Below are 21,806 nucleotides of genomic sequence, written 5' to 3' on the forward strand. Positions count from 1 at the left end.
TGCCGATAGCGGCCGGTGGGATTGTCGGCGCCGCCGGCCTGATTCCCGGCCGGCGGCCATCTTGCTCCACCCGCGGTGGCCCCTATAGACCTCATTCCCACTCTATACTGCTGTAACCCCCTGCCTGTAGCTGCCAATTCGCCCCTTGCCACCCAGGAAGTGCCCCTCTACCCTGCAGCAGCTGGTTGGGTGGCCTGTGGGACCGGCCTGGGCCCTGGAACAGTGGCCATTTTGCTACACCCTCTGCAGCCCCTTTGCTATGTACTTTGTGGCCTCCTGCTCGCCCTGTGCCCGTTTCTCCCCTGCTGCAGCCGCTGATTCCTGCGGGCCCTCAGCCCCCGTCTACTAGCCTTGCCTGCGGCTTTTTGTGACTGTCACGAGAGGGGGGGGTGAACGGCTGGCCTAATACATAGCGGCTATTTTGGAACACCCCGGGCTATACTGGACCATGTCCCCACCTAAATAGTCCAACGAGGCCGCTGACAAACTTGCCAGGTACCGCCGCCATGAAGAGGAGCACCGGGCCAAGGATGGCGCTGGTGCTCCCCCTGACTCAGACCACTCTACATCGGCCACTAATCAAGTTTTGGACGCTATAGCCCTATGTCAGAGCACGCTCACCTCCAAAATTGAGGAGGTCAAAATTGATGTGTCCCTCATCCGGCAAGACCTCTCTACCCTTCGGGATCGCGTGGCGGAGACAGAGACCCGCATCAGTAGAGCTGAAGACATCATACACCCCCTACAACACACTACTGATGAGGTACGCCGTCAGCTGCAACAGCTTAGCGCGAAACAAGACGACATGGAAAATCGTCTCCGAAGATGTAATCTCCGCTTTATCGGCCTCCCTGAGACAGCTGAAGGTAACGATCCAGCGGGCTTCCTCGAAAATCTCCTGACCTCCACCTTCGGCAGAGAGGCATTTTCGGTGATGTTCGCAGTGGAGAGAGCTCATCGAATTCCGGCCCGTCCCCCTCCCCAGGGGGCCCCACCGCGTACTCTGATTGCGAAATTCCTTAACTTCAGGGACCGTGACAAGATCCTACGCCTGACTAGAGAGAGGGGTAATATTCCCCATACCAATACCCATGTGGCAGTATTCCCGGACTTTTCCAGTGAAGTGCAACGGCAGAGATCCAAGTTCCAGGATGTTAAGCGACGCCTCCGGGTTCTACACCTTAAATATGCCATGCTGTATCCTGCGAAGCTTCGCGTGGAACACGAGGGCCAAACCCACTTTTTTGATGACCCTGAATTGGCATCCACCTGGATTGACCAGAGAGAACGCCGAGCCTGAACATGTTGCCCTACCTGCAAGCTGTGAATGTTTTTTCTTCCCTTCTTCCGCTCCCATGGGTGCCCGCGATCTCTCCTGCTGCTATTTTGGCGATTAAGCCATCGCTCTGTGCACCTTGTCAATAGCTGCCCGTGCAGGGCCAGCGGATAAACTCGGAAAGATTTTCTTTTCACCTCGTATTAGCTCTTACAGCACGACTATTTTTTCCCGGCATTCTTGCTGTCCTGAGATCCCTGCCTTCCCTGTACCTCAGGGGCACCTGGGGTGGATTGAGGATTACCCGTCATCCAGGACTGTTCTGCTGTACATTCTTCATCATCCATATGGCGGGCGGAGCTCCCCTCTGCTCAGCCGCGATGGTATCACGCTTTTGTGGCCCCTACTCCCCGTGCACCCTCCAGAGGAGAAGTCGCCCCCCTAGGACTTTTAGGATTTCTGTGCACTTTTCCCTCCCCCATTTGTCTAATTTTTTTTTCTCCCCCTTCATTTTTCTCTTTGTTACATTGGGTATCTATGCTCCTCTGCAATTAAGTTTCATGCCTCCAATGGGTTTTAACCTGTGGATGTCCCCTGTTGGTACCCAGTTGTGGGATATGATGTCCAAGCCGTGTTGGGGTGGCGCTGGACTGGGTGGGGGGCGGGATGTTGTGATTTTTGTTTTTATTTTTCTTACACCACTATGTTTGTTAATGTTTGTTTATGCTGAAGGTACTATGTTAAAGTCATACATGCATTATTGGAATTGGCTGCTTTTGTGCGCACTGCATTGGCCATGACTGCTCTGCTGATTCTAGCCCACCTATGGTTTATTGTTTACACCCTGCACCCACCATGAGCTCTCTAAAGTTCCTTACGTGGAATGTCAGAGGCTTGCGGAATAAGATAAAACGCACTGCCGCCCTAACATTCCTTAAGTCCCAGCGAGCTGACATTATTGCGCTTGTTGAGACCCATGTTACTGGCCATCTCCAGTCCTCTCTTAAAAAACCGTGGATAGGTTGGGCGTACCATGCTACCCACACCTCGTACTCCAGGGGGGTTTCGGTTCTAATTGCAAAAAGGGTGCCGTTTGACCTAGTGCTACTCCAGACGGACCAGCAGGGCAGGTATGTATTCCTACATGCCACCATTAGTGGAGCCCCTATTTTGATAATAGCCTGCTATGTCCCCCCCCCTTATAACTCAGCTGTACTCAAGGAGGGCCTTGCATTCATGGCACACTACCCCTCGGTGCCGGCAGTGTGGATGGGGGACTTTAATATGACCCTGATTCCCGCTCTGGACCGAATGGGTACACCGGACTCCCCTGGTGACCCACCTGCCCATACCAGACTACATCGTATATTGATGGACTTTGCTCTTGTAGATACGTGGCGCCACAAGTATCCGCATGCTAAAGCATACTCGTGCTTTTCAGCTAGCCATAACGCAATGTCCCGAATTGACTTTGTTCTCATCTCACAGACTCTGACACCCAGACTGGAAGATGTGGGCTTTGCTCCGAGAATTCTCTCGGATCACTCCCCCTACTGGATTACGATGCGGCTCCTGAAGGCCTCTCCCTCTCCTACTTGGCGGCTGAACCCATTTTGGCTGGCCGCTCTGCAGGAGCAGGAAGACATCCCTACGGAATTGCAACACTATTTTACAGTCAACGGGGATTCCGCTGCCTACGATATAGTGTGGGACACATTTAAGCTCTACGCCCGCTCCCTGCTCACCACGCGTATTAACAGACTTAAGCGGTCGTCAAAACTTGTTATCCAACAGGCTACGGATCATCTACAAAGACTGGAGGAGGAGTTTCGTGGAGACCCCTCGCCTGCCGCGGCTACTAACCTTAAGCTCCAGCTGCGACAGGTCTCCCAACTGCACACGGAGCAGGCCAAGCAGCGCATTTTTTTCTGTAGGCAGAGGATATTCGAATATGGAGAAAGATCGGGCAAACTACTTGCTTACCTCGCCCACTTAGATTCCCATCCCCCAGTCGTGGTCTCACTGATCGACGCCCAGGGGAATGGTATTACGGACCCACAACGGGTGGCGGAGGAATTTGCGAGATTTTATCGAGCGCTTTACGCCACTCGGGTCACTCATACTCCCCAAGACACCAGAGACTACCTAGCGAGAGTTACATTTCCCAAACTGACAGACGCCCAACGTGACCTTTTAGAGGCCCCTATTACTGAGGAGGATATTTCTGAGGCTATCTCCTCTCTGGCCACTTCTAAAGCACCAGGGCTGGACGGTCTACCGCTTGAATTTTATGCCACCTACTCTGAAATTTTGACCCCTAAACTTCACAACTTATATAAATCCATATTTGACACGGGAATTCTACCCCCCTCCATGAGAGAAGCACAAATAGTAGTGATTCCCAAGCCAGGGAAGGACCCAAACTACCCGGAATCGTATAGACCCATCTCCCTACTACAGGTCGACATTAAAATACTGGCCAAGATTCTTGCCTCCCGCCTTAATCAGGTCATCCTCTCACTGATCCACCCTGACCAGACTGGCTTTATGCCAGGGAAAAACACCGCCATGAATATCCGCCGCTTACTCATGAACATCCAGGGATCCCATGATGAAGTTGGCTCGCGGGTGGTGGTGGCCTTGGATGCTGCCAAGGCCTTCGACTCCGTGGAATGGAACTACTTGTGGGAATGCCTCTCGGGATTCGGACTTGGCCCCAACTTTATTCGATGGGTCCAACTCCTGTATCAATCCCCGAGGGCCAAGGTGCTTGTGAACGGCTGGCTCTCTGATCAGTTCCCGCTGGAGAGAGGGACTCGACAAGGTTGTCCCCTTTCTCCCATGCTGTATGCGTTGGCTGTGGAACCACTAGCTATTATGGTTCGCGCAGACACCAGAATTTGTGGCCTTAGGATAGGAGATCTGGAGGAAAAGATCGGGATGTATGCTGACGATACACTCCTATACTTAGCCGACTCGGGTCCCTCTCTCCTTGCAGCCCTTCACACCATAGACTGTATTGGTAGTCATTCGGGTCTGAGCATCAACTGGTCTAAATCCCAGATCCTTCCGCTTGATCATTTCCCCCCTGTGCCCACGTCCCCTCCTCTGAATCTCCCTAGGGTTTCCGTGATCAAGTATTTAGGAGTGCAGGTCACTAGATCGCTGACAGACTATATACCCCTGAACATTGAACCCCTTTTCACCCTGATCAAGAACAAGACTCAAACTTGGGCCAGACTACCTCTGGGTGTTATGGGACGCATCAATCTGGTCAAAATGATACTCCTGCCCAAGATATTGTATTTGGTGTGGCATGCACCCCTGTATATACCACAAAATTTTTTCAAGACGATTGAATCAATTCTTAATTCATTTATATGGGGCCACAGCAGACACAAATTGTCTTGGAGACTTCTGAAGAACCCAGTGACAATGGGAGGGGCTGCTCTTCCAGATTTCCAGGATTATTATCTTGCCTCCCAGTTGTCCCACTTCTATCACTTTGACAAGAGCGAGCTACCAAGATACCAGACATTACTTTGTAAACGCCCTGACGACCCAGCCCACACCCCACTTCAGTCAGTCCTTAGAGCCCCACTGTCCAGACGTCCCCCTCATCACAAGGTAGACATGCTGACGCACCACCGGAGGATATGGCGGGCGGCCCTTAACAAACTTGGGACCCCACAGGTTCATTCTTACACGCCTCTCTGGTTCAACACCCATTTGCCCGAATTGCTGTCCGTTCCGGACCCCGCGGCCTGGACACGCTATGGGATCCTGTATGTGCACCAAATTATGACTAACACTGGGATTAAATCCTTTCAGTCACTAAAGGAAGAATTCACACTCCCTAACCATCTTTTCTTCAGATATTTACAGCTCCGACATGCGCTACAGACTCAGTTTGCCAGCTCCAGCCCCACTCTGACAGTCCCTCCCATAGTGGATATAGTCACAGGTGCTGAGCCAACCAAGTTGATCTCTGCCCTCTACTCCGCCATCCGTCTCCCAGGCACCGTGGCATTGGCTTATGCTGCCAAGGCCAGATGGGAGCTGGATGTGGGTGTGATTGAGGATGAGGAGTGGGACGAAGTCTTGGGGGATGTGAAGAGAGTCTCCCCCAGGCTCTCGGACCACCTCACACAGCTATACATTCTACATAGGACGTACCTGACCCCCCAGAAGATAGCACGGTTTAAACCCACGTATAATCCAGGATGCCGTTTATGCGACCACACTTCAGGCTCCTTCTATCACCTTATATGGTCCTGTCCGGTTATCCAAACATACTGGATACAAGTGATTCGCTTTCTCCATGACCAGATGGGCTCTCCAGCTAGCCTTGACCCGAAGATGTGTCTGCTTGGTCTCTTACCAGAATTAGAAGCTGACAAGTCCCTTCGCACCTTCCTACATGAAACACTGTTCCTGGCGCGAAAAGTGATTGCTCGTGGCTGGATGCAGGCCCTCCCCCCCACGGTCCAGTGCTGGAAAAAAGAGGTTAACGATACCCTCCCTTATAAGAAATTGGTTTATACACATAGAGGATGTCCACTTAAATATGAACGGATCTGGGGTAGGTGGTTGGGAGATGGGGAGACGTGTACTTGATATGCTGTTATATTGATCCCTTGCCCCTCTCCCCCCTCTGCTTATCCCCTTCGGTGTTTCCTCCACCTCAAGGACCTACTTTTATTCTGTCCCCCTCCCCCTTTTATTTCTCCTTTTGCCCGCTCCCCTCCCCCGGTTGACACAAATTAGCTCTAATGGTGCATCTACCCATGATGGGTGTCGGACCCATATACAGTGCAGTTAACCCAATGCTCTCATGTATGCAACGCTGCCTTGGCCAGATTGGCCCACGTTATTTGATGTATCGTATGTATGCCTGCTATGTATGTCATCTTCTGTTTCCTTCTTTTTTTTTTTTTTTTTTAATAAAGTTTGTTTTTCGATTTAAAGAAATCATTAGTAAGACCTCATCTGGAATATGCAGTTTAGTTTTAGGCACCAGTTCTCAAAAAGTATATGGGGGGAATGGAGAGTGCAGAGAAGGGCAACCAAACTGATAAGAGGCATGGAGGAGCTCAGCTATGAGGAAAGATTAGCTGAACTGAGTTTATTCACTCTCTTGAGAAGGAGATTAAGGGGATATTTATATTATCAATGTGTATAAATACATAAGTGGTCCATATAGTAAACTTGGTGTTGAGTTATTCATCACAGAGGACAGGGGGCACTCTTTACTTCTGGAGGAAAAGAGATTTAATCTCCAAATACATAAAGGCTTCTTCACAGTAAGAGCTGTGAAAATGTGGAATATACTCCTTCAATAGCTGGTTCTGGTCAGCTCAGTAGATTGTTTTAAAAAAAGGCCTGGATTATTTCCTAAATGCACATAAAATAACTGAATGCTAATATTTATAGGTATAGTTGATCCAGGGAATATTGCCTTTTGGGGGGGTCAATATAATTTTTTTCCCCCACTGAAGCTAATTGGATTTTATTTGTATATGGAGGTTTTCTATTGCATGTTGGTTTTCTTACTCTTTTCTCTGTTGGATGAACTGGATGGACTGGTGTCTTTTGTCAACCAGATTAAATATAACAATGAAATAATAACTATGAAATTATGAAATCAATTTCGGCTTCATCAGATCTTTAGAGGGCAGAGATGAGATCTGGGGTTTAATAGATCCCAGATGTCTCAGTAAAGAGTAGCTGCTCATGCTCATGCTATCACAAGGGATGCTGTTCATCCCTTGTGATCGCAATAATGTTGATAAAAAAATAAATAAATAAAAAGACAGTTACTTTTTTTTAAAATAAGAAAAATAATATATATATATATATATATATATATATATATATATATATATATATTTTAAAAGCGCCCCTGTCCCCATGTGCTTGCTCGCAAAGGCAATTGCATATGTAGACTGCACACGCATATGTAAATGGCGTTCGCATCACACATGTGAGGTTTCACAACAAATGTTATAGTGAGAGCAAAAATGGTAACCTGTAAAGACTTTTAAGGAGTCACCTTTGGAGATTTTTTTAGGTACCACAGTTTGGCGCCATTCCATGAGCATGCACAGTTTTAAAGCGTGACATGTTGGGTACCTTTTTACTCAGCATAACATCATCTTTTATATTTTACCAAATAATTGGGTATTGTATTGCATTTTTTGCATTACGATTTATCAAAATTTCCCCAAAAATTGTGTTTAAAAAAAAATGCTTAAAAAACATATAATGTTTTGGGTTGTAAGTAATTTTCTAGCAAAAAAAAAAAAAAAGCTGATTTTTACACTTTTGTGTCAAGATAGGCCTGGCCTATTTTAATGTTCAGTTTTGGCCAAAACTGTTCATTTTGTTTTAGATAGAACAAGTTTTTATTCTCTCTGTTGGGCAGAGTTCCCCTTAAATCCAGTCAGTACAGGAAGTGATGGGGAATCACTCAAATGGGGACAAAGGTAAAAGCCAAAAATGGAAAATTGTTATCAAATACTTACTGTAATTTTCCTTTCCTGATGTATCTCTATGACTACATACACATGCATAAGCCAGACCCCCATAGAACCCCATACCGTTTTCCACTTCATGGCAGCATACACATGGGGAATATCTAGTCAAACAAAACTGGGTTGGTCTCTAGAAAGAAATATTTACCACCTTCATAGTTTTCAACACTCTCTTGCCAAACTCCACTGGCTCAATACAATAATACGACAATGATCAGAAATGATCATGTTGCTGCTTTACTGATTGTCTCGGGCAAAATTTTTGTAAAATATGCTCAGGAAGTGGCAACACTGCTTGTAGAGTGTGCTGCCAGCTCAGGTAGCCAAATAGAAATTTCTCAGCTTGGTATTAAGAAGAGAAATAAACAGATTCACCTTCAGATGAAACCACATTTTACTATCCAATGAAAGCCTCCGAATCGAAAGCCTGGTACACACAGTAAGTTTTTTTTTCATACAGCTCAGCAGGAGGTCTCTGTACTAACTATTTGATGTAAGTACAGTGATCTCCCCGCTGACTAACCGCCCCCCCCCCCCCGCGCCCAGAACACACGGGTCAGCACTCGCAGCCATTGGCTGAGAAAGCTGATCAGATGCTGATCGGGTACTGGTCTTTCAGCATGCATGTTTGACAGAAAGCGGTCATGAGATTGGCTTCCGTCAAACAAGGACCTGTACACACAAGCTGGGATCTACTGTACTGACTGATTTCGGCCCATGTGTACTGGACTTATTATTCATTGTTGAATCACTGGCCTGGAAAGGTGTTCTGCCTATGTCCAAATTACTATAACACCATACACCACTACTAGGTGTGATGCACTGCTAGGTTTAATTCATAATCTACTTGCTGACATACTGACCGACATTGGCAATTGACATTGGCAGTACAGTTGGGCATACTTACTAGTGTTCATACAGGTGAAAACTGCCATGGATTTACCTATGGCACAGGTAAGGGGGTTTCTTCATCCCGACTCTATGGTGCTTTATAGTGATGACAAAAAGAGAATGGAGCTAGCTGGGTGGAATGTCATTTTATGGGTATGTGGTCCTATGGGAGTTCAGGGTGGAATCTCACCAAAGTGAATTCTGCTACGAGATAGCCAGGAAACATATTTTTAGGAGATGCTATGTTCCGTGCTGCATGTGATGGTTCCACCTGATGGCATCTTCTGCCCATTTGTTTCCTGATTTACAAATCTCTATATTTAATATAAAAAAAAAAACATTTTCAGAAGGATTACATTAACCTCCATATGGGCATCTTTAATCTGGTGATCCCTCTTTTATATTTAAAAGAAACGAGGGGGGGGGGGCGCCTCTAAGTGTAGTATTATTTATTGCACAAGATTAAAAACAATTACAGGATATAAGTGGGAGTAATACTCGTCATAAGTAAGTAGTCCTGGCAGTTCTACAGCGTTCCACAAGCTCCTAGCGCGATCCGGGTAGCTGGGAGACTCGTGCGAGGAGCCTATGGGATGCAGTAGAACTGCCAGGACTACATACTTATGATGAGCATTACTCCCACTTATATCTTATATGGCCCCTTTCACACTGAAGCTCTTCTAAACTGCCAGTAAAACATTTGAGCGCTTTTGAAGAGCTTTTCAGGCGCTTTTGAAGAGCTTTCCATTAATTTCAATAGAGAGGGGAAATAGGTTTTCATGGACTTTTCAGGCACTTTTTTTTAGCATGAAAGCGCCTGAAAAGCGCCTCAGTGTGAAAGGGGTCTTAGCCCTTGTACACACGGTCTGAGAATCTGTTGGAATGAGTCTTATCGGACCTCGTCGTCAGATAATCCGACTGTGTGTGGTATGCATCGGACTGATTCCATCCGAATCTCCGTCCGATCCAAATTTCCAACATGTTGGAAATATTTCCCGACCAACTGGGACGGACGGACCTAATCCGATCATGTGTAGAGCATTTTGATCAGACCAAGTGCCACGCATGCTCAGATCAAATTCCTACATCAAAGCTATTGGCTACTAGCCTGAATGTAGTCCCATCGTAACGAAATTACGTCATCACGTTCTGAAAGATCAGATTTTTCGCCAACTTGGCCCGACTGTGTGTATGCAACAGTTTCGGACACAATCCGTCGGACTAAATCCGAGGGGCAAAATCCGACGGATTTGGTTGGCAAAATCTCCGACCGTGTGTACGTGGGCTCAGTGTTTTTACTCTTGTGCAATAAATAATACTGTTTTAGACCCCTTTCACACTGGGGCGCTACAGCGCTAAAAATAAAAAAAGAGCCCTGAAAGAGCCGCTGCTGTGTCTCCAATGTGAGAGCCCCAGGGGCTTTCACACTGGAGCAGTGTATTGGCAGGATGGTAAAAAAAGTCCTGCTAGCCGCATCTTTGGATTGGTGTATACACCACTCCTCCACCACTCCTGCCCATTGAAATCAGTGGGGCACTGCGGCTATACCGCTGGCAAAGCGCCTCTGCAGAGGCAATTTGCAGTGGTTTTTAACCCTTTCTCGGCTGCTAGTGGGGGGTCAAACCACCCCACTAGCTGCCCAATAGCGCTGCAAATCCGACGGTAAAGCACCACTAAAAATAGCGGCACTTTACCACCGACACACCTCCTGCCCCAGTGTGAAAGGGGCCTTAATACTACACTTAGGCCCCTTTCATACTCAGGTGCTTGTAAACTGCCAGTAACACTGAACACTTTTGAAGAGCTTTTCATTCATTTCAATGGAGAGGGATGTTTTTTCACCACCCTGCCAGCGCACTGCTCTAGTGTGAAAGCACTCATTGATTTTAATGAAAATAGGTTTTCGTGAGCTTTTCATGCACTTTTTTTTAGCGTGAAAGTGCCTGAAAAGTGCCTCAGTGTGAAAGGAGTCTTAGAGGCGCCCCCCCCCCCCTGTTTCTTTTATATGTTTTGCAAAGTTGCTGGACACACTCTGAGGATGGCTGCCTCATTATAAGGCCCCTTTCACACTGGGGTAAAACGGCACTAGCTTTACCATCATTTTAGCAGGGTTTTCGGTTGCTAGCGGGGCGGTTTTAACCCCCGCTATCAGCTGAAAAAGGGTTAAAAACGCCTGCAAATCACTGCTGCAGCGGCACTTTGCCGGCGGTATAGCTGCGCTGCCCCATTGATTTCAATGGGCAGGAGCAGTGAAGGAGCGGTATATACACTGCTCCTTTACTACTCCAAAGATGCGGCTTGCAAGAATTTTTTTTCCGTCCTGCCAGCGCACCGCTCCAATGTGAAAGCCTGAGGGCTTTCACACTGGAGAAATAGCAGTGGCTGTTTCAGGGCGCTTTGCAGGCGCTCTTTTAAGCGCTGTAACGCCTGCAAAGCGCCCCAGTGTGAAAGGGGCCTTAATCACCCCCTTACCGTGGTTCAACTTTGTTTTTACCTAAAGACTGCCTAATCAAATGTACATTATTACAAATAAAGGGCATTGCCTCCTGGAGCGCCAGATACCCAATTTACCTGCTCTTTTATACCGATATCCATATCCTGGGCTATATATGCTCAAAGATTTTATATACACAAAATACCAACATAATGAAATGTTTAAAATGGTCTAGAGCAGAACATTTTAATCGTAGAGTCAAACTTGTGAACAATAAACTTAGTAACAGCCTCGGAAACAGCCTTAATTGGCAACTTTGACCCATGATGATAAATGAATATTTAATTTCTCATTAAGACATGCTAAGGATTGTGGATTTTTTTACAGAATGCTGTATAGTCTTGCCTCTTCATCCTCTTTTCATTGCTGTTATTTGTCTCTGGTCAGCAGCCATGATGTGCCGTGTTGATGCCATTCCTGATTCCAGTGGGGCACATTGTGGTGTCTTATTGAGCTGTCGCTGTGATAAAATGTGAAGTCACTATTCTAAATGTATACCTCAGTGGTGTTGTTTATGTTTTACTAATCAGATTGCCAGTACAGTGGATGTTACTTGCACACAGTCAATAATATGCTTGTTTGGCAGGAATTACAAAGGCATAATAAAGGATATTCTATTAAAATTCTGCACAAAACTAAAATAGTTTGGCAATTAAATATTTTCATATTCCTGTTTATGCTTCCGAAGAACTTTCTTCATAAAATGATATTGGTTTTTGATTTGTTAGAGCTTAACTACATGATGCTCAAATATTAATGTGTTCTCATAAGTGTTTACAGTTTACCTTCATATTACTCACAAATGTTCTCTGAAATCTGACATTTAGATTGTTCTGTCCTCCAGGAATGATAGTCAGTTTTTGGAACACTGGATGTGCTTATTCAGAGTGTCAAAGGGTATAGTGATTTGTAATCCATAACTACCAATCAGATTTCAGATTACTGTAGCCAGACCAGTGAGATATGATGTGATTTGTTGTCATGGGTTGTTGTACATCAGTATTACAATTTGCATAGGATCTTTACACCTATCAATACCACAACAGTGTTGTGGTAATTAACCACTTCAGCCCCGGACCAATTGTCAGCCTAAGGACCAGAGGTCTTTTTACAATTTTGCACTGCACTGCTTTAACTGGTAATTGCGTGGTCATGCAATGTTGTACCCAAACGAAATTTGCGTCCTTTTCTTCCCACAAATAGAGCTTTATTTTGATGGTATTTGATTGCCTCTGTGATTTTTATTTTTTACGATGTAAAAGGAAAAAGACTGAACATTTTGAAAAAAAAAGATATTTTCTACTTTTTGTTATAAGAAAAATCGAATAAACTAAATTTTAGTCATACATTTAGGCCAAAATGTATTCAGCCACATGTCTTTAGTAAAAAAAATGTCAATAAGCCTATATTTATTGGTTTTCGCAAAAGTTATAGCGTCTACAAACTAGAGTACATTTTCTGGAATTTACACAGCTTTTAATTTATGACTGCTCTCATTTCTTGAGGTGCTAAAATGGCAGGGCAGTACAAACCCCCCCAAATGACCCCATTTTGGAAAGTAGATACCCCAAGAAAATTGCTGAGTAGCATGTTGAGCCCATTGAATATTTTTTTTTGTCCCAAGTGATTGAATAATGACACAAAAAAAAAAAGTTTACAAAAAGTTGTCACCAAATAATATATTGCTCACACATGCCATAGTTTTATGTGGAATTGCACCCCAAAATATATTCTGCTGCTTCTCCTGAGTACGGGGATACCACATATGTGGGACTTTTTGGGAGCCTAGCCGCATATGGGACCCCGAAAACCAATCACTGCCTTCAGGATTTCTAAGGGTGCAAATTTTTGATTTCACTCCTCACTACCTATCACAGTTTCGAAGGCCATAAAATGCCAAAATAGCACAAACCCCCCAAATGACCCCATTTTGGAATGTAGACACCCCAAGCTATTTACTGAGAGGCATGTTGAGTCCATTAAATATTTTATATTTTGCCACAAGTTGCGGGAATATTACAAACTTTTTTTTTTTGCACAAAGTTGTCACTAAATGATATACTGTATTGCTCACACATGCTATGGGCATAAGTGAAATTACACCCCAAAATAAATTCTGCTGGTTCTCCTGAGTACAGGGATACCACATGTGGGGGACTTTTTGGGAGCCTAGCTGCGTACGGGACCCCGAAATCCAAGCAACGCCTTCAGGATTTAAATATATAAAACGCTACCAAAAAAAACTGTTAGCGATCACAGGGATCAGGCCTGACTCTGCGAACGCTGCAGTTATGTGTTTAGTGTTTTGTAAGTGACAGTGATCGATCGATACTGCACTTGGGTGGGCTGGGCGGAGGGGCAAAACGCAGGTGCTAGCAGGTATCTGGGCTGAACCCACTAACAATGCCTTTTTGGAACCCTAAACTGCTGGGGACACTAGTATAGATCTGATCAGATCAGATATTGATCTGTTCAGATACTATACCACTACGGGAGGTGTATGCTTTGTGCGTGGGTGTTAGCGGTACTGGCACTAGACTAGCGCTGCCTGGGGCGACGCAGACCCTATCTGACCCTAAAACCTAATTGATATCACCGCCAGGTGATCAGGGGGTTAAACCTTTATTGGGTAATAAATGGTGGGTGCCCTGATGCTATAAAAAGCAAACTAACTAACCAGAGTCACCCGTAACACTTATACAGAGATCACTGGTGAAAGGGTTAACTAGGGGCAATCAGGGGGTTAAAATCTTTATTAGGTAGTATATGGGGTTTCCTGACGCTATATAAAAACCTGACGGGGAACCTAAATAACTAACTGGCTAACCAGCGTCACCAGTGACACTTATACGGTGATCGCTGGTGAAAGGGTTAACTCTAGGGGCAATCAGGGGGTTAAAACCTTTATTGGGTAGTATATGGGGGTACCTGATGCTATAAAAACCTGGTGGTGAACCTAAAAAAATAACTAGCTACCTAGCGGCACCAGTGACACTAATGCAGCGATCAGAAAAACAATCGCTTAGTGACACTGGCAAAAGGGGGTGAAAGGGTTAACTCTAGGGGCAATCAGGGGGTTAAACCTTTATTGGGGTGTAGGGGGCTACCCTGGAACTAACACTAACTGCCCTGACACTTTTTACTGTCACAACTGACACTAAATGCAGTGATCAGTAAATTAATGATCACTGCAATCAGTGACACTGTGACTGGGAGGGGAGGGGGGCTGGAAGGGATCGGGGGGGGGGGGTGATCGGGGGGTGATTTGTGTGCCTATGTGTACCTACATGTCAGTGTAGTGTTGGTGCACTTACTATCTTTGCTCTCCTCGCAGTCCGGTCAAAAAGACCTCCCCGAGGAGAGTGACATCACTTCCTCCCTGTCTGTGTTTACACTACACAGGCAAGGGAAGCTTCTCATTCGCCAGGAGCGATCGAGAGGCTATGGCCAGAAACCAACCGCCATCCCCTCATCCCGGATCGCTCCTGAAGCAAAACGGACTGCCGCAACCAGCGGGAGGGGATCCGATCGGACCCCCCACCCGCTGGAAGGCAAGCACCGGTACATGCTTGTGCCTGTCGGTGCCATTGTGCCGACGTATATTTACATGCGGCGGTCCTTAAGTGGTTAAACAATGTACACTATATTACCACAAGCATTGGGACAAGTGCCTTTGCACACACATGAACTTTAATGGCACCCCAGTCTTGGTTCGTACAGTTCAATATTGAGTTGGCACACCCTTTGCAGCTATAACAGCTTCAACTCATCTGGGAAGGCTGTCCACAAGGTTTAGGAGTGTGTCTATGGGAACGTTTGACCATTCTTCCAGAAGCGCATTTGTGAGGTCAGGCACTGATGTAGACGAGAAGGCCTGACTCACAGTTTCTGCTCTAATTCATCCTAAAAGGTGTTTTATCGGTTGAGGTCAGGTCAAGTTCTTCCACCCCAAACTTGCTCATCCATGTTTTTATGGACCTTGTTTTTTTCCCTGTGCACAGTCATGTTATAACAGGAAGGGGCCATCCCCAAAATGTGAAAAAAAAGATAAAAATAAAAATCCCCCAAAAATGTGTGTGTTGTCACAAGTTACATAATTACATAGTAGGTGAGGTTGAAAAAAAAAAAGACACAAGTCCATCAAGTCCAACCTATGTGCGTGATTATATGTAGGTATTACATTGTATATCCCTGTATGTTGTGGTCGTTGAAGGTGCTTATCTAATAGTTTCTTGAAACTATCAATGCCCCATCACTGAGACCACCGCCTGTGGAAGGGAATTCCACATCCTTGCTGCTCTTACAGTAAAGAACCCTCTATGTAGTTTAAGGTTAAACCTCTTTTCTTCTAAAAGTTTTTGCTGCAGTGTAATGAACAGTCTACATAACCATCTCCTGAGTTCACTTCATGTGTACATTCCACAATGTTGTGCAGATTCATATCACAATCTTCATTAATGAATCTGCATTAAATCTTTACCACTTCAAGCTTAAAACTGCATGCAACAGTGCACACCCTCCACCAGATGGACTCTCACCTTATTAGTATGACCACCCACCTACAATCTGGTTTCTCTTCAGACCGAATATAACTTTTGCCTTTTACTAAAGATTTCCGTGGAGAGGAACAACCATGAGTTTCAGAGAATTTTTTGATGCCTGGATAATGCTTGGCTTGGTTAAAAAAAAAAAAAAAAGTATGACCACCCACCTAAGTTTGGTCACAAAGCACTTTTGTCCCACCTCTGGGGACTAGACTAGCTCAGGGTTTGCTGCTAGGGACACGATGTAACCACCCACATTCTCCTATATTACTCTCAATGTTTATTCCATTCATCCCTATGTATGAAAAATAGAAAAACCACTGCACATAGTGCCTTATTATTTAAAGTGGTTGTAAATTCTCCCCCACAACTTTGTCCCATGTAAATCAACATAAAAAACCCGAATGAACACTGCTTGTAGATATCTCCTTACTTGCTTAGTATTGTTGCAGTCCTTTTTGTTCTTTAGAATGACGTCACTGAGCATGTCCAGGTCTCCCATGAGTTACGGCACACTCTGTGTATTTGTCTACCTATTATCAGGAATTCCTACAGCACATAACACTGAAATCCCAGGAGACTTCATAATCACTCAGAGCTTCCTCCTACACCCCATGTGACCATGTGACAGCACATGGAGTGTAAACCTGGCCATCAGACAGCATTACTGCAGTGTTATCAGCTGAAGCTGATAAGACTCACACAGGCAAACACTAGATAATCGGCATAAGTAAATACTATGAAATAAAACAAGTCAGCTATGAGCAGGAAAGCAGGGTTGCTATAGAAACGTTGGATTGAGAAGGAGGCTTGGTTAACAGTACAGGACGTGCTCAATGTAAGGGCGGAAATACACTCCACTGTGGACTCAGAAAACAATACTTAAGATGGCGCTGCCTAACCCCTGGAAACAAGTTTTTTAAAGTTTCTTTAAGCAGTAAGTAATATGCGATTTGGGCTGGATTACAGTGGCTATAATTTGATAATTACTTATTATAATGGACTAAATGAAAAGAAGCATCAGAGTGGGGGAGTTTACTTCCTCTTTAAAACCACATTAAATTATTAAAACTGTATAAGAATTACACTCACGTGCAAAGGGTGCTGTATAGCTCACCAGACTGGAACTCGCTTATGCAATATACACTTCTCCAACCTCAATGTATATACATCCCTTTGTATGAATATTCTGCGGTAACTTGATTCTCTAGTGTTTTGACGTCATATGGCCCCTCCTCTATGTCGTACGCCACAGGATCATGTGACTTCATCAGGGGGATGTAGTAGGCACTAATAGAATATGCTATAGTGTTATGGTACTGACAGCAATGCCAACACTTGCAGGTGCTGTTGAGTGCTGGCCAGCCCTGTCCTGTATCCTAAAAGTTCCCATTATGATGAGCCAATGGGCATATGTGGTAGTGGGAGGAGACAGGCCAACACTTGGGAAGTATTAAAACATGCTTGTTCTAGTACTCCAGGAGTACTGTTTGTATACAGATACACATGTGATGGTCAACATTGGTCTATATAACTCAACAGAGAGTAGCCAATCAGATGCAGTTACTGTTTGGATATTCTGACAGCTGCAGGTGCTGGCTGTCAGAATACAATAATCGGCAGCAAGAGATACGCCCATTCACGCTGCTTATAATAAGTGGGGAGGGGATTGACCAAGCAAGCTGTTTATCTTTTTCGGCCCATGTGCTGAACAAGAGAAAACTACATGTGTATGACCAGCTTTAGCTGTCAACATCACAGTGCAAAGCAATGAGGCACTTATATACGGAAAACATTCTGCTGAGGAGTTTAATTCTATCGTTGATTTGGACAGGTTCTTGTTATCAGCACAATTCTGTCGTACCATAGCAGAAATAAGGCTATTGCCATCCTGCAGCAGATACAAGCAATTAATGAGGCTAATTAACTCTATATTTACTATTCTGCTTTTAAGCAGCAGTCCCCTGTTCTATTTCTAATTAGTTTAACACACTGCAAAGGCAGCATCACTTCTTTTATCACCTCTCTTACTAATGAATGTTATTAGCATATATGTACACAAATGCTATCGGCACCTGAAAAATATTGTACCAGTGTGTCTTTTGTCTGTGAATTACATCTATCTAGTGTTACAATTTACAGCTTGAAAACTTGATGGTTATAGCTGTTTTTTTTTTTTAACATCTACATTTGCTAGGCTTTGCATTGCTGTATTGTATATTTACAAGAGCTTTCTGTAAAAATGGGGAACTCAGTTTGCATCATCCATCAATCTCAATCCAGCAATGTGCTTGGGAGCAGAGCTCTCCCTCCTCATTAGCTCAGGCACAGCAGCCAAAGTTGTTGGCTCCCGCTGATGTCAGTGTCAACCATAGCCAGTAAGGAGGAAGCAGGGGGCTGGGCCAAGCCGTGCTCTGTGTCTATGGACACACAAAGCCGTCTCAGGAGTGAGCATTGCTATGGGGGGATTTGGTAGGGGGGAGGAGCCAGAAGCACCAGTGGCGGACCCGAGAAGAGGAGGATTGGGGTTGCTCTGTATAAAACTATTGCACAGAGCATGTAAGTATAACATTTTTGTTATTAAAAAAAAAAATGTTGCTTTAAAATCACTGTAATATTTTAGTTGAATATTTTATAAGATGTACCGTATATACTCGAGTATAAGCCGAGATTTTCAGCCTCTTTTTTGAGGCTGAAAGTGCCCCCTCGGCTTATACTCGAGTCACCGCTGTCTGACTGCTCGATCAGCGTATCGAGCAGACAGACGGCGGACATTAAAATTCAAAAGCCGCGCCTCCTTCTCCGCCTCCGCCTGTGATAGGCGGAACACTGAATTTCCCAGCAGTCAGTGTTCCGCCTATCACGGACATCTGCTCATTCTCATACTACGGACGAGTATGAGAGGATGTCCGTGATAGGCGGAACACAGGCTGCTGGGAAATTGAGTGTTCCGCCTATCACAGGCGGAGGCGGAATTTTGAATTGTAGAATGGCCGCCGAGAAGAGCGGCGATCCATCGGCACGGCACGGGACGGAGGAGGCACGGGACGGAGGAGGCACGGCACGGGACGGAGGAGGCACGGGACGGAGGAGGCACGGGACGGAGGAGGCACGGGACGGAGGAGGCACGGCACGGGACGGAGGAGGCTCGGGACGACGGCGGCTCGGGACGGAGGCTTGGGACACAGGTAGGCTGGACACACACACAAGGCTGCACGGACACACACACACACACACACACACACACACACACACACACACACACACACACACACACACAGGGATGGATGGATGGATGGATACACACACACACACACACACACACACACAGGGATGGATGGATACACACACACACACACACACACACACACAGGGATGGATGGATGGATGAATACACACACACACACACACACACACACAGGGATGGATGGATGGATGGATACACACACAGGGATGGATGGACGGACACACACACAGGGATGGATGGATGGATGGACACACACACAGGGATGGATGGACGGACACACACACAGGGATGGACGGACACACAGGGATGGACAGCCATGTCTCACCCTCGGCTTATACACGAGTCAATAAGTTTTCCAGTTTTTTGGGGGTAAATTGGGGGCCTCGGCTTATATTCGGGTCGGCCTATACTCGAGTATATACGGTATATAAATATGTATGCTTGTATATACTGTATATAAATATGTGTTGAGGCGCTAGCTTGAACCTATGATAACTAGTGAATAAATAAATTAAATTATAAACACAATCATATAATCATAAAAAGCAATTGCATGCAACATAGAAATCTGTATAAAGTAAAAGTCCCATTACAGTGACTTGAAAAAGTATTCACACCCCTTGAAATTTTCCACATTTTGTCATGTTACAACCAAAAATGTAAATGTATCTATTGGGATTTTATTTGATAGACCAACACAAAGTGGCACATAATTGTGGAGTAAAAGGAAAATGATAAATGGTTTTCAATTTTTTTTTTTTACAAACAAATATCTGAAAAGTGTGTCGTGCATTTGTATTCAGCCCCCCTGAGTCAATACTTTGTAGAACCACCTTTCGCTGCAATTCCAGCTGCAAGTCTTTTTGGGTATGTCTCTACCAGCTTTCCACATCTAGAGAGTGACATTTTTGCCCATTCTTCTTTGCAAAATATCTCAATCTGTCAGATTGGATGGAGAGCGTCTGTGAACAGCAATTTTCAAGTCTTGCCACAGATTCTCAATTGGATTTGGGTCTGGACTTTGACTGGGCCATTCTAACACATGAATATGCTTTGATCTAAACCATTCCATTGTAGCGCTGCCTGTATGTTTAGGGTCGTTGTCCTGCTGGGAGGTGAACCTCCACCCCAGTCTCAGGTCTTTTGCAGATTCTAACAGTTTTTTTTCTAAGATTGCCCTGTATTTGGCCTCATCTATTTCCCCATCAACTCTGACAAGCTTCCCTGTCCCTGCTGAAGAAAAGCATTCCCGCAACATGATGCTGCCACCACCATGTTTCCCGTGGGCATGGTGTGTTCAGGGTGATGTGCAGTGTTAGTTTTCCACCACACATAGCGTTTTGCCTTTTCGGCCAAAAAGTTCAATTTTGGTCTCCCCTGACCAGAGCACCTTCTTCCACATGTTTGATGTGTCCCCCACATGGCTTCTCGCAAACTGAAAACAGGTCTTTTTATGGCTTTCTTTCAACAATGGCTTTCTTCTTGCCACTCTTCCATAAAGGCCAGATTTGTAGAGTGTGCGACTAATAGTTGTCCTGTGGACAGATTCTCCCACCTGAGGTGTGGATCTCTGCAGCTCCTTCAGAGTTATCATGGGCCTCTTGGCTGCTTCTCTGATTGTTTCTCTCCTTGGTTGTAACAGGACAAAATGTTGAAAATTTCAAGGGGTATGAATACTTTTTTCGAGGCACTGTATAATGTATTTCTGAATAAACAATAGAAGATTGTTTATTCAGAAATATATTGTAACAGACCTTTTACTTTATACAGATTTCTTTGTTGGACTGAATTGCTTTTTATGATTCTATGGTTGTGTTCATAATTGCATTTATCTATTCACTAGTTATCATAGGTTAAAGCTAGCACCTCAACACACAGTATATATATACATACACATACACATTCTCTTATAAATAAAAGTAAAAACATTTTAAAATGTATTAAAACTTGGATGGTGTCAGTAGGGTAGTGGACGGTGTCAGTAGTTTTTCATGTTTATTATTTTATTTTTGTATTATGTTTTTACAATTGTATTTAAAAAAAAAAATTAGGAGCCATATTGGGGGGCTTTAGTAAAATATCAGCAGGGGGAATCAGCGCCACACTGGGTGATTAGGGTGCGCCTAGGCACACCCGCCACACCCCCTGCACATGTCTATGCTGGTCTATGAGTCCTTGGTTCAAGTCCCAGCAAGGAGTTTGTATGTTCTCCTTGGGTTTCCTCTGGGTACTCATTTTTTTTCCCACACTCTAGAGGCATGCTGGTAGGTTAGATGTCTCCTGTCTACGTTGGCCTTAGTATTTGTGTGTGCATATAGGGTGAGATCGGGATTTTAAAGTGGTATTGAAGTCAACTCTCAAAAAAACCTCTGACAAACAGGGTTTTTTAACAGAAAGGTTTGATGTGACTTCTGTGTGCATGCCATGATAAGGCCACGATGAGTGATGTCATCGTGGCCTGGTCATGCAAGTAGCTGAAGAGACAGAAGAAGACCAGGTGAAGAAACAAGTGGCTGGGACTAGCGGGAGCAGTGACAACACAGTGCTGGAGGGCTCTGTTTGACAGGTAGGTCTGCATTAATGTGCTAGTATGCGATGTGCGGTGCATAAAAACACATTATGACAGGAGTTTACTACTGCTTTAAGGGGCAGACACTGTTGTGAATGTACAGTATGCAAAGTGCTGCATAAATTGTTGGTACTGTAATAAAAAATGGACTATGTTAATTACCAAAGTAATGAATTAGCGTAAATAAACCTTGCAATTTGTTTTCTTTGGTTTTAGGCTTCACGTTTGTGTAGCGTAATGCATGGTAAAGCG

General features: G+C 44.9%; 1 protein-coding gene and 1 non-coding gene across 5 annotated transcripts in view; both read left to right on the forward strand.

Annotated features, from left to right (window-relative positions):
- Positions 1–21,806, forward strand: part of FHIP1A (FHF complex subunit HOOK interacting protein 1A) — a 362,353-nt gene that overhangs the window by 258,061 nt on the left and 82,486 nt on the right. The window lies entirely within an intron of this gene.
- On the forward strand, positions 15,756–15,870 carry LOC143980004 (U5 spliceosomal RNA). The gene has a single exon (XR_013274157.1). It is a non-coding gene; the product is annotated as a U5 spliceosomal RNA (small nuclear RNA).

The sequence above is a fragment of the Lithobates pipiens genome, unplaced genomic scaffold (genome assembly GCF_037356315.1).
Source record: "Lithobates pipiens isolate NorthernLeopardFrog02 unplaced genomic scaffold, aLitPip1_a1.2 Scaffold_13, whole genome shotgun sequence".
NCBI classification, from domain to species: Eukaryota; Metazoa; Chordata; class Amphibia; order Anura; family Ranidae; genus Lithobates; species Lithobates pipiens.